At 37.8% G+C, this 13,929-nt stretch overlaps 1 protein-coding gene across 5 annotated transcripts in view; it reads left to right on the top strand.

Annotated features, from left to right (window-relative positions):
- Positions 1-13,929, top strand: part of FSTL5 (follistatin like 5) — an 845,021-nt gene that overhangs the window by 97,752 nt on the left and 733,340 nt on the right. The window lies entirely within an intron of this gene.

The raw sequence follows: 13,929 nt of genomic DNA, 5'->3' as shown, positions 1-13,929 counted from the left end.
CTAGGAATTCTATTACAACTTAATTTGTATTTGACTCTAGAGAAAATGTAAAATTCGAATGTTACAATCACAGCGATATATACAAGAACTATGTTTTCTGCTGTGCATTTTGTTCTGTGGCTAGTTCTATTGAATTTTGAAAAAAAATTTTTGACTATAAATAGGAAATTAGTAGAAGATATTTTGGTTAACCTTCATTTTGTTTTACTTCTGTTGTATCAAAAATGTTAGCCACTGAGCATGTGTCGTGATTTAAATGTCAAATAATTTTAGATTGTCACAGACCTCTGTGCAATCTGACTTGTAGAAATTTGGGCATTTATTTGAAAATATATGTGTAATCTTTTATTAATCATTTTTAATGTGAGATTTTGAACTTACTTTTAAAAAAAGTTTCCTCCATTATTTTGAAAGGCCATTTTCTTTTTCATTTTAGGCTTTTATTTAGTGAGAAAATGCATAGGAGAATGAGAGCTTTATTTAAGAGAGAGGTAAATCTGGGTTCATACCGAGTACAGAAACCAGCCACCTGGAGGAGCATCCAGGCCAGGAAGCCTAGGATGGGTGCCCTGAAGGCCATGCACCCTGGAGGCTCAGGGCTACAGCCAGCCCCCTGCTGACTACAGGCCAGGGAAAAGGAGAGAGAGGATACGCCTCGTCCCAGGCTTTCAACCCACTTCCAAAGGGGAGTGGTTAATCAACCTGCTTGGCCTATGGGCACTCAGGTGTGGCTAGGTAGGGGCATGAGGTCACACAGGGGTGTGGTGAAGGTATCAGGTAGGGCATGAGGTCACACAGGGGCGTGGCGAAGGCGTGGTCTTCCAGCTCACAAACCTAATCGATTTTAACCTGTATGGAAAGGCCATTTCTTTTCTTAGATTTGAAACTGATTGGATTATATCTGTTTCAAAACAAAAGGGTTAGTGGGATTGTTCTTTCAATACAGTTATATCATTGTTTTGGATGTATAATGAATTATAATATGGGGACACTTTAGACATTGATTTTTTTTTCTGATAATTGTGTGAACAATGTGGGTACAGCTTACTAATTGATCTGCTCTTTGTCACAGAGCAAGTACTAAAGGGGGTCTTCAAAATGCAATGAAAAAAAAAACTATCCATAGGTTTTAAAGTTATTCCCTATGAGAAGAAGATTATGCTAGTTCTATTTTTTCATTAAAAGTCTTCTTGAACTATCCTTTGCATGACCCTGTGTTAGTTTAGAAATCTAACTCCACTTCTATTTTATGTCAACAATGAAAATGTTCTCATGGAATAGCTGACAAGGTGAAACTAGAAAGTTGATCAGATTAATTCTCACTTTTTGCAAACCGGCATCATGGTCTGTTGTATTTCTCTGTCATTTGATGTCCCTGCTTTCCTTCAGGATCAGTGATTCAGGTGGAATCTCCCTATTCCTGATCGATTCTCTTTCTAACTCAAGAAATGAACTTGTCTTCTCACCTCTGAGGCCAAAGAACAGAGCACACAGATTTCTCCTCCTCCATCATCCTCACCTCCGTGTGTCTCATTTGAGCTAGTCAGGCTCAGAACTGTTATATATGCACCTTATTTAGGCTATACTTGTAATGCAATCAATTAAGTATATAAACATGAATAATTGATTAGATATAAAATGTTTTTCTTAATACAAATTGCACCATTCTTCAGGGTGCGTTTGTGGCATACTACCTTGCTATGCCCAATGTCCCAGATGTATATCTTTTGAATATAAGATTGTATTGAATAGTTAATGAAATTAAACCTACTTTTTAAAGAGCAATATTAGGAATGCTTAACAAGTTCATGGGTGCAATTTAATTGTCTCCTTAAGCAAAGTAGTCAAAATAATTGTAAATATGTTTAGCTTTGCAAACTCATCTATGTTATGCATTATGTAAAAGCATTATAAATAATAGAAAATATTAGTTCTTAAATCTGTTTAAAATAGCTTATGGCAGTATGAATACTTGCTAAATTGTCCCTAGATACTTCTTTGCTTGTTTCTTTTCATTTTAGTTCAGGGGGTTTCTTTGCAATAACATGATGGGGGTGGCGCGTAGGGAGAGTTTCTCAGGACAGTAACCCTCTATGAGTAGAGCTCTGAGGAAGCCCAGATTAAAGAGGAGTCATCTGAGGGGAGGCTTTGCAACCCAACTAGACAGCTAGGATTCAGTGAAATGAGGTTTCTGGAATTTGAAGATTAGATAAAAATAGAATTGGCTTGTCAGCTCCTTTCAGCCATGGTGTGAATCAGACAGATGGGCCACACTCCCCAGCTGGGACGGTCCGTCTCCTCAGGACCTAATTGCAACCTGCTGCACACAGGCCTTCTCACAAGGACTCACAGTTAAAATCGTGCCTTGTGAAGATACACAGAACCGAACACCCCCGTGTATTAACACACCCTTCATGTGATAATGACATTAACAGATTTTTGAAGTGAAGTATTTCTAAGAGATTGAACTTGGTATGTAGAAAATCTTTATTTTTCTTTCAATTCAAAAGAAAATATTTCAGATATAGAAATGATTAATGAATCCAACACAAATGCAAGAAATACCCTGTTGATAATATTAAGTCCTTCTTTACATCTTCCTCATTATATCCCTAAGTTGACCACCACTTCAAAGATTTATTTTTTAATTTTAGGAAATCATTATCATTGTATACTATATATAGAATATATTATATATATGTACACATTTTATATATGTGTATGCTTCCTTTACATTCTTAAATACAGAATATATAATAGAAAACAACCATGTATATATTTACATACACAGGACATATGCACATATTAACATACATATTTTTGCTAAATAAAATCATTTTTATTATCATGACATGCTGTATAATTGTGATAGACATCCACTCTAACCTCAGCAGCTTTAGTTCACTTATTTCCTCTACAATAATCGTATCATTACAAATATGCCGTATTTACCTTATGAAGGAAGGTTTGTTTCAAACTGACATTTCCAGCATGGTGGCCAGCAATTCTTACTTGCTCTTACATTTTTATTTTAATTTTACTTTCTATATTCACAAGTATATGTTTATTCATGAATAATGAATATTGATTATATTCATGAATATGTGTATATTCATGAATAATGGCAATTTTTTGCTTTCATTATACCATTTATTTGTTTTTCTTTTCTTATTGTAATGTTTGGAATGGCAAGTAAATTGTTTAAGTAAATAGGAATCATAAATGTCAAGAGCAAATTCTTCAGTGAAATGAATCTAATATTTCACCATGAAGTGAAAGTTTTTTTGAGATTCTGTGAATTCATTTTCAAATGCTCTAGATAAAGTTCCACTATTTTTAAAATACAAGTAACTTGCTATTGAATGCCATTAATTGGATGCCATTAATAAATTTTCTAATGTAAACTCATATTTAATACTTGTGATTCACCCAATGTAAGCTTAATGAAGGTGGATTTGCCTGTAGATATCTGTAATCAAATGCATGCACCAATAATTGATTTAGAAAAATACCTTATCAATTTTGCATATATTTTTGAAATTTTTATTTATTTATTTGAGAGGTAGAGTTACAGACAGTGAGACGGAGAGAGAAAGGTCTTCATTCCGTTGGTTCACTCCTCAAATGGCCGCAATGGTCAGAGCTGTGCTGATCCGAAGCCAGGAGCCAGGTGCTTCTCCTGGTCTCCCATGGGGTGCAGGGCCCAAGCACTTGGGCCATCCTCCGCTGCCCTCCCGGGCCACAGCAGAGAGCTGGATTGGAAGAGGAGCAGTCAGGACTAGAACTGGGGCCCATATGGGATGCTGGCACCGCAGGCGGAGATTAACCTACTGTGCCATGCTGCTGACCCCAATTTTACATATATTTTATATGTAAAGTTCATCCACAATATTTCACATTATTTTATTACATTAATACTAGATGCTCAACTCCTCAAATGAGGGTGGATCTTCTCACCTTGTTTGACTTGTTTTCTTCTTTATAGATGTTTGTCTAGCTGGAAATTGTTTTTCAGTGTTTAAGTTCTATAAAATCCTCTGGGCCTTTTAGGTTTTTTTTTTTTTTGTGTGTGTGTGTGTGTGTAGAGTTTGAAACTACTATTTAATTTTTGTATGGTAATAATTTGGTTTCAGTTATTCTCTGTCTTTTGAAGTTAATTTGATGCCATATTTTCTAGAGCTAATCTTTTTATCTGAGTTTTACAATTTATTTACATGTGATCTTTAGAGTGTTCTTGTGTTCCTATTTAAATTTTATCTGTGTCAGTATTTAGGTCACCTGTTTCATTTATGATATGTATCACTTGTGTATTTTATTGTTATTTCTTAATCAACAATGCGAGGAGTTTATCTATTTTACTGTTCTTTTCCAAACAGCTCTCTCTCTCTTAGAAAGTCCTATTCTTTTTTAATGATATCATTTTATGATATCATTTAATGATATCATACCTATTCATTTTAAGGATATCTTTGTTCTCTGTCTACAAATTTATGATTTAATCATTGATTTCTGCTTGCTTTTGGTGGGAGGGGTATTAACTGCTTTTCTTTACCTTCTGTTAGTCTTGTCGATAGTAGTTTTAACCCTATGTTCCTGTCTAAAATACATAATCAAGTGTCTAAACTCAACTCTGTGATTTTTAGCTATAATTCACTGGTTTTCATATTTATTATTATTACTTAGTTCTGTAGTTTCCCACAGTTTTCATCAGAAAGTCACTCCTCCCTCTTACACATTAATTAGTTGGAAGTGAACGTAGAAAATATCCAGCTTTGTTTAAAGTTGCTGCAGAGGGGCTGGTGCTGTGGCACAGTAGGTTAATCCTCCGCCTGCGGTGCCGGCATCCCATATGGGCACCAGGTTCTAGTCCTGGCTGCTCCTCTTCCAATCCAGCTCTTTGCTGTGGCCCGGGAGGGCAGTGGAGGATGGCCCGAGTGCTTGGGCCCTGCACCCGCATGGGAGACCAGGAGAAGCACCTGGCTCCTGGTGCAGATCAGTGCAGCGCCGGCTGTTGCGGCCATTTGGGGAGTGAACTAAAGGAAGGAAGACCTTTCTCTCTGTCTCTCCCTCTCACTGTCTGTAACTCTACCTGTCAAATAAATAAATAAGATCTTTAAAAAAATAAATAAAGTTGCTGTGGATTTCTAGACTGACTGCATTGTGCTTGCAAACTACATTCTGCATGATGTGTTTTCTTTAAATAACTTAAAGTTGTTTCTGGCCTAAAGTGTTGAGCAATTTGATTCATGTTTCCTGTTACCTATGAATAATGTTACTTTAATTGTATAGTGTTTTTGCCAAGTATCTACTGTATTTCTAATTGTTGTGCTTTAGGGAACTATACTTTATATACACATTAATTACATAAATAATATGTTAGTTCCTTAAAAAATGGACTTGCAACTCTATTCATTTTAATTTCTAGATCTCAGCTGTGTTTGATTTGTATAGCTTGAAGCTATTTTACTGATTATATACATCTACATTTTTTTGAAAAAATAAACTTTTCATGATTCTGTTGAGGTTCTTTTTATTTATTTATTTATTTATTTATTTATTTTAAGTTTTTTTGACAGGCAGAGTGGACAGTGAGAGAGAGAGACAGAGAGAAAGGTTTTCCTTTGCCGTTAATTCACCCTCCAATGGCCACCGTGGCTGGCGCACTGCGGCGCTGGCACACCGGGTTCTAGTCCGGATCAGGGTGCCAGATTCTGTCCTGGTTGCTCCTCTTCCAGTCCAGCTCTCTGCTGTGGCCCGGGAGTGCAGTGGAGGATGGCCCAAGTGCTGGGGTCCTGCACCCGCATGGGAGACCAGGAGGAAGCACCTGGCTCCTGGCTTCAGATCGGTGCAGCACCAGCTGTAGCGACTATTTGGGGGGTGAACCAACGGAAGGAAGACCTTTCTCTCTGCCTCTCTCTCTCACTGTCTAACTCTGCCTATCAAAAAAAAAAATTATAGAGCACCTAAAAGATAATCTATAGGAATCAAATTGACATTTTGCTAGGTGATGATTTGTAACAGCCCTGGTCTCAATTGTTGAAGAACAGTGATTTTTTTTTTTTTCTCTTCATACTGTTTGAACTCTTTACTTATATAAGGTTAATCTTAGGAGTATAAAGTCAACTGAAAATAGATCTTTATGATGAACAAGAACGGGAATACAAGAAGGAAGAGGAATAAGGATGGGAGCTTGGGTGAGAGGGAGGGTGGGTAGAAATTATCACTATGTTTCTGAATTTGTATATGGGAAATACAAGAAGCTTGTGTACCTTAAATAAAACTTTAAAAAAGGCAAGTGTTTGAATTCAAATACTTACAAGTATACATAACACATTTTATGCATTCTCTATCCTTAACCATAAGAAGGTCATTAAAATATTCTAAAGTTCTAAAAGATAGTTTATTTTCTTATGTCACTGTTGTCTAGCATTCAAATTGTATCTTGTGAGTTCTGCTATGCTAAAAAATTGTATTTGTTTTACTGAGCTACATTTCAGTTTTCTGTTCGGTTTTGAGATGATCGGTAAGGTTTTCCATTTGTTGTGCTCATCACTTCTTTCTCAGCCTCAGCTTTTCTTTTGAGATTGTTTCTCTTCTGATACTCGTGGAAGTCCTCTCTTTAACCTCTGTTAAAGAGTGGTGAACCAACTGGTAGAATATCTCTGTTTCTCTGTCATTCAAATTACATGAAAATGAACAGATAAAAAATTAAACATAAAACAGTATTCATGCTAAATTGTTATCCTTGAAAGGTTAATGTAATTTTCATGTGTATGAGGATACTTCAGACAATCCATAGAATTAAAAAGCAATGTGCATTTTATTGAACTGTTAAGGTATGAGAAACCATATACAAGGGGTCTTGAGTAGCCATCCCGTTTAATCCTTCCTAGCCTTGCCTCTGTGTGTGTGGTTTAAAATATCTTCTATGTTTCACATTTTTTTAATATTTCTCTATTTATTCATTTTTTTTCAGTTCTAGTTGTCCTCAGTTTAGTCTTTATAAGCAGTTATCTGCCCAGATGATTTTCAAACTACCTTAGTCATCTGTGTAAAAGGAATCGTATTCTATGCATGATTCATAATCCCCTCGGTCTCTTAGACATTTCTAAGAGCATAGACTTAGAATCCATTCCAATAATCCCCATGTTTGAGGGAGCACAGTTGGTCGGCTGTTGCTTCCACTGACATGCACTCTGACAATTTGTTATACACAGGTGTGTTTTACATGTTCGCATTCCTAAAAGGTGTTCTGTTTATTCCTGCTTTTGAGAATCATGTAAGAAGTACAGGACACAGATTTCTAGGAAGACCTTCTCTGCTGTAGAAAATCTTAAGGCTCTGCCAAAATGGAAACATTTTTAACCTATTTCAAATTCTACTGGAAATTTTTTTCTTTTTTTAATTTTAATTTTTTATTTATTTGACAGATAGAATTAGACAGTGAGAGAGGGAGACAGAGAGAAAGGTCTTCCCTTCGTTGGCTCACTCCCCAAATGGCCGGCTTGCTGCGCTGATCCGAAGGCAGGAGCCAGGTACTTCTCCTGGTCTCCCATGGGGTGCAGGGCCCAAGCACTTGGGCCATCCTCCACTGCACTCCCGGGCCACAGCAGAGAGCTGGCCTGAAAGTGGAGCAATCGGGACTAGAACCCGGTGCCCATTTGGGATGCAGGCACCACAGGCAGAGGATTAAGCAAGTGAGCCACAGCGCCGGCCCCTTGGAATTTTTTTTTTTAATATTTTCTTGTGGGGCCACTGCTGTGGCATAGTGGGTGAAGCCTCTACCTGCAGTGCCAGCATCCCATATGGCCGCCAGTTTGAGACCTGGCTGCTCCACTTTCGATCCAGCCCTCTACTACGGGAAAGCACTAGAAGATGGCCCAAGTCCTTGGGCCCCTGTACCCATGTGGGAGACATGGAAGAAGCTCCTGGCTCCTGGCTTCAGATCAGACAGCTCCTGTCATTGAGGTAATCTGGGGAGTGAACCAGCAGATGAAATATCTCTCTCTCTCTGTCTCTTTCTCTGCCTCTCTGTAACTCTGCCTTTCAAATAAATAATTAAATCTAATTAAATCTTTAAAAAATATTTTCTTCAAAAGTTATTTTCAAAATGAAAGAGGGAATAATCATACCAACTAGTGAAGGACTATGTTGAAATATTGACAACCCAAAATATCAAAACTATTTTCATTCTTTCAATGCCTAAGGATAATCACTATCTTGAACTCCCCTATAAATGTTTAAAGCATTTCACTTAATAAGTAAAAATATTCCATTGCCTTATTATAAGCATGTTGCTTTGTGAAGCCTCATACTCATGTATTTTTTCCCTTTGTGAATATTTACTAATTCTTTCCAGAATTTAAAAATGTTTATCTTTGTAATTAATCTCTTCAATTTTTTCCTCATCAAGTAGGAATGGTGTTTTTATATCCTAATTGAAAATTTAAAAACATTGCCATTTCTAGATTGTTTATTTTCTTGTGAAAATTTTGATATAAGAAGTTCTTCAATTGTTTGCTCCTTTCCATTTTTGGTTTCTGCTTTTCTGGAATTCTTATTTACAGTTGATAGCTCTGGTCCTTAGAGCCCCATATCACATACTTATCTGATGTGTGTTCAAGTTCCCTTTCAATCCTCAATTTATATTAATTCCATCTTTTACCAACAATCTAACTTCATTAATTCTGCTGTTTATTTCTTATATTCATTATTTCAACTATTATTGTTCGTTTGTTTGTTTTTGACAGGCAGAGTGGACAGTGAGAGAGAGAGACAGAGAGAAAGGTCTTCCTTTACCATTGGTTCACCCTCCAATAGCCACTGCAGCCGGCGTACCACGCTTATTTGAAGCCAGGAGCCAGGTGCTTCTCCTGGTCTCCCATGGGGTGCAGGGCCCAAGCACCTGGGCCATCCTCCACTGCCCTCCCTGGCCACAGCAGAGAGCTGGCCTGGGAGAGGGGCAACCGGGACAGAATCCGGCGCCCTGACCGGGACTAGAACCCGGTGTGCCGGTGCCGCAAGGCGGGGGGGATTAGCCTAGTGAGCCGCGGCGCCGGCCTCAACTATTATGTTTTACATGCTTGTTAGTTTCACTTCGATTTCTTTTTTTTTTTTCTTGTTCTTATTTCATTTTATTAGCAAATTTACTTAAGTCAATTCATTCTACTTGTATAAAAGGTAGATTTGCTTCAGACAGTTTGTGTTGTTCATTTTGCCTTTGATTGCTTCTAATTTGTGTGGTTATTTTCATCTGCAAGATGAGATTCCAGTAGGATGATTCATTATTCCAGTTGGAAGGGGCACAAAGCCACTGCACCCTATTAATATCAGATTCACTCAGAGGAAAGGAAGAAAGAGGTTGAGATCCATAGACACAATGACCCACCTCTGATCTCCCACTTGATGCATCTCTGACATGAACTCTTCTGCTAAGATCATCTTCAGACTCTTTGAAAGAGAGCAATGTTAGAATGGAATGCCCTTGGCTTGTTACATCTGTAAGTCCTTGGTTTTTCGAAGTAGTAGGAGGAATATATGAGGAAATGCAAGTTGTTATATGTCATCAGCTAGCTCACTGCAGTGAGTTGGTTTGGGGTTGCAGTGGCATTTCTCTTGCAAACGTTTGTATTATACTGTGAAAGGAAAGAGTTTAAAAAGCATATGGTGTTTTAAATTTTAAAAAGGGTATATAAAGAAATAAGTATCTTTATGAAGTCTGCACTATCCAGAAGGGGAGTAAAATAGTACACACTGTAGTGGAGAACTAAGATGAATTATTGGCCATCAGAATTGTATCTTTGTCTGTAGTACATTATTGGGGTCACTCATATCATTTATTCTAATATTTTCTTGTTTCAAAATCTTGCCTATGTTTTAGTGTTTTTTTTTTTTGTTGTTGTTGTTGTTGTTGTTGTTGCCTATGTTTTAGTTTTTAGAGTAGATTGTACCCTTCCTGAGGGAAGAGGCATGAATAGCAACATTTGTTAACCTAATACTTGGCCTTGGTGTCACTCAGTTTGTGATTAAAGAAAGGCTGGTTACATGACAATTGTTAGTAATCATCTATTAAAATAGGAATAAAACGCTGAGAAATATCCTTCTAGTTATTATAGGGAGATCATTTATAGCTAGATTATATATATATATATATATATATATATTTTTTTCTTTGGACAGGCAGAGTGGATAGTGAGAGAGAGAGACAGAGAGAGACAGAGAGAAAGGTCTTTCTTTTGCCGTTGGTTCACCCTCCAATGGCCGCCGCGGCCGGTGTGCTGCAGCCGGCTCACCACGCTGATCCGATGGCAGGAGCCAGGTGCTTCTCCTGGTCTCCCATGGGGTGCAGGGCCCAAGCACTTGGGCCATCCTCCACTGCACTCCCTGGCCACAGCAGAGAGCTGGCCTGGAAGAGGGGCAACCAGGACAGAATCCGGCACCCCGACCAAGACTAGAACCCAGTGTGCCGGCGCTGCAAGGCGGAGGATTAGCCTAGTGAGCCGTGGCGCCGGCCTAGATTATATTTCTTAAAAAGGTAATATTCTTTTATTTGAGAGAATGGAAAATGAGAGAGAGCTAACCAGAGTGAAAGAGAAGAGAGAAGAGAGAGAATGCTTTGCTTTGCTACTTCATTACCGAAATACACACAATGTCTGGGGCAGGGCTGGGCTGGGGCAGGAGTCAGGAGCTGGTAACTCAATTAGGTCTCCTACATAGGTGGCAGGGACTCAGCCACTCGAGTTATTACCACTGCCCCCCAGGGTCTGTATTAGCAGGAGATTGGAATGAGAAATCAGAGCCAGAACTGGGAGTCTAAACCAGGCACTCCCCCGTGGGGCATGAGCATCGTAACTGCCAGGTTAGGTGCCCATTCTGGAAGGATGCGGAGTTGATACTTGTTTTTGACTCCAAAGTCGTGCAGTCACTTTTGTTTGAAAATGCTGCTGTGCATGCCAGTCTCAATCTGCCAGACAGCTTCACGGACTCTCAGCTTGTAAGGATTACCTAGGGAAAACTACACCATGACTTTTGGGTACCTCAGATAAGATAACATATGTAAAAAGCTTTAGAAATGCCTACCACATAGTAGGAATGCTGTAAGTGCATTGATCACCTGTCTTTTATTATTCTCCAAGTCTCAAACTTCTTTTCGTTGAGACCTGCAGCCTAACCCTTTGGCTCCTGAGGTGGACATTTGATGTGTTTGCATTTAGATTACGAGTTATTGAATTCTGGTGTTTATCTTCTCCATCAAGCCTCTCGGTTGCCTGTGCTCAGAGCATTTTTTATTAGTGTGAGTTGTTAGGGATACCTGGTATATGTATATTTTCTACACACAGAATATAGTTTTTGAATAAAGTTTATTCTCAATAATAAATGTAGGTTATGTATTGCTTTGTTTTTTCTTTTTTATGAAAGTATATTTTAACTGTCACAGTGATTGTACATATTTATGTAGTATAGTGTGGCACTTTAATACATGTATATAATGGGTAATGAATCATAGCAGGGTAGTTACCATAATTCAGACATTTGTCACTCATTTGTATTGGGTCAAAATGTTTTCTACTGGGGTTGGCATTGTGCCACAGCTGGTTAAGCCACTATTTGGGACAGGCATGTCCCCTATCATAGTGTGGGTTCAAGTTGTTGCTAATTTTCTTCTGATCCAGCTCTCTACTAACACTCTTTGGAAAATGTAGTATAATGGCCTAACTACTCGGGTCCCTGCTACCTAGTGGGAGACCCAGATGGAGTTCCTGGCTTCTGGTTGTTACAACTATTTGGGAAGTAAACCAACAAATGGAAGAGCTCAGAAAATTATTCTCTGCATTTCTTTCTCTCCTTTTCTCTTTTTCTCTCTCTCTCTGAATTATGAATAAATATTTCAATCTTTTAAAACTCTTTTCTACTAGCTATTTTATAATGTTCAATTTTTTTTTTTTTTTTATTTTTTTTTGTCAACCATGGGCAGCATTGTGGCACAGGGAGCTAAGCTGATACCTGCAAGTCTGTCATCCAAGACTGGAGCACTCCTTTGAATCCTGGCTGCTCTACATCCCATCCAGCTCCCCTGTAATGTGTCTGGATAGGTAGCAGAGGCCAGCCCATGTGTTTGTGCCCCTACTGCCCATGTTGGAAACCCAAATGAAGCTCCAGGCTCCTGGGTATGGCCTGGACCAGTGTAGGCTATTGCAGCCATTTGGGGAGTGGACCAGCAAATGGAAGATTCTATCTTTCTCTCCATCTCTCACTCCCTCTACCTCTACCTCTCCCTCTCCCTCCTTCTTCCAGCCTTCCTCTACCCGTCTCTCTCTCTCTCTCTCTGCCTTTCAAATAAATAAATACATTCTTTAAAAATGTCAACCATAGTTATCTTACTGTGTTGTGCAAATTAAGAAATTATTCCTCTTGTCTTACTTTAACCCTGTACACACTGAACGTCCTCTCTCCATCCTTCCCTCCTGTTAACTCATCCCAAGCTCTGGAATCTACTATTATATCTCTACTTCCTTTAGATAAACTTTTTTAGAACCCACGTAAAATTGAGAATACACACTATTTGTCTTTCTGTATCTAATTTTACTTATCAAAATCCTGCATTTCTTTGTTGTTACAAATAATATAATTTCAGTCTATTTAGTGTAGAATAGTATTCCATTGTGTATATCTGTCACATATTTTCTATATTCATTCATCGATAAGTGAACACTTATGTTAATTTTGTATATTGACTATTGTGAATAATATTGCTACAAACAAATGAATACCAAAGTTTTATTGAACATAGAAATTTTAATTCTTATGGGTGCATGCCCACTAGTAGGATTGTGGGATTAAATGGAAGTTCTATGTTTAGTTTTTGAAGGACTCTCCACACTGCTTTCCACAACAGCTGCTCTAGCACATACTCTTGCCAGTTGTGGTGTGGGAGCTCCCCTTTGTATTTATCTTTGCCAGAATCTGTTTTTTTTTTTTTTGATAATAACCATTCTAACAAGGGTCAGATCACATCTCATTGTTGTTTTGATTTGCATTTCCCTGAAGCTTAGTGATGTTGAGAATTGGTTTGTTTTTCTTCATGTACTTATTGGCCATTTATATATCCTCTTTTGAGAAATGTCTGTTCAGGTCATTCGCCCTTTTGAAAATCAGATTACTTTGTTGTTGAGTTGTTTGAATTCCTTTTATGTTCTGAAAATCAATATCTTTTTGGATTAATATTATGCAGACATTTTCTGAAATTCTACAGAATTCTCTTCACTCTTGTTTCTTTTGCTATACAGAGACTTTGTAGTTTAATGCAATTCCATTTGACCAACTTTTCTTTCATGTCCTCAACTTTCGTTTATGTATATATTTTGTATATTATATATGTACATATACATGTGTGTGTTATATATGTGCACTATATATGCATTTTATATATGTGTACTATGTATGTGCACTATATATATACATGTGTGTATTATATATATGTGCACTATATATGTGTGTGTGTGTTATATATGTGAGTGTGTGTTTGGAGCATTTTATTCTGGTTGTTACTTCTATTAGTTTTAATGTTGGGGTCTTATATCTGAGCCTGTGATTAATTTTGAGTTGGCTTTTATATATGGAGAAAAAGAGAGGAGTCTCATTTCTTCTGTAGGTATATTTTCAGTTTTCTTGGTGCTATTTGTTGAAGAGATCATTCAATTTCCAATTTACATTCTTGCTGCCTTTGGTAAAAAAATATCAGTTGGCTGCCACTGCACGGATTACTTTGTAGTTTCTCAGTTCTGTTGATCAATTGTGTCTGTTTTTGGAACATTCCAGTGCTGTTTTGGTTGCTATCAATTTGTAGTACACCATTGACTGCACTATTATAATAACCTTCACATTTTTTCCCTTTGCTCAGGATTTCTTTGGCTATTGGAAATCTTGTGT

The sequence above is a fragment of the Oryctolagus cuniculus genome, chromosome 8, assembly GCF_051225735.1.
Source record: "Oryctolagus cuniculus isolate XC-2025 breed Fujian yellow rabbit chromosome 8, ASM5122573v1, whole genome shotgun sequence".
Lineage (NCBI taxonomy): Eukaryota > Metazoa > Chordata > Mammalia > Lagomorpha > Leporidae > Oryctolagus > Oryctolagus cuniculus.
This window is presented reverse-complemented; position numbering and strand designations above follow the sequence as displayed.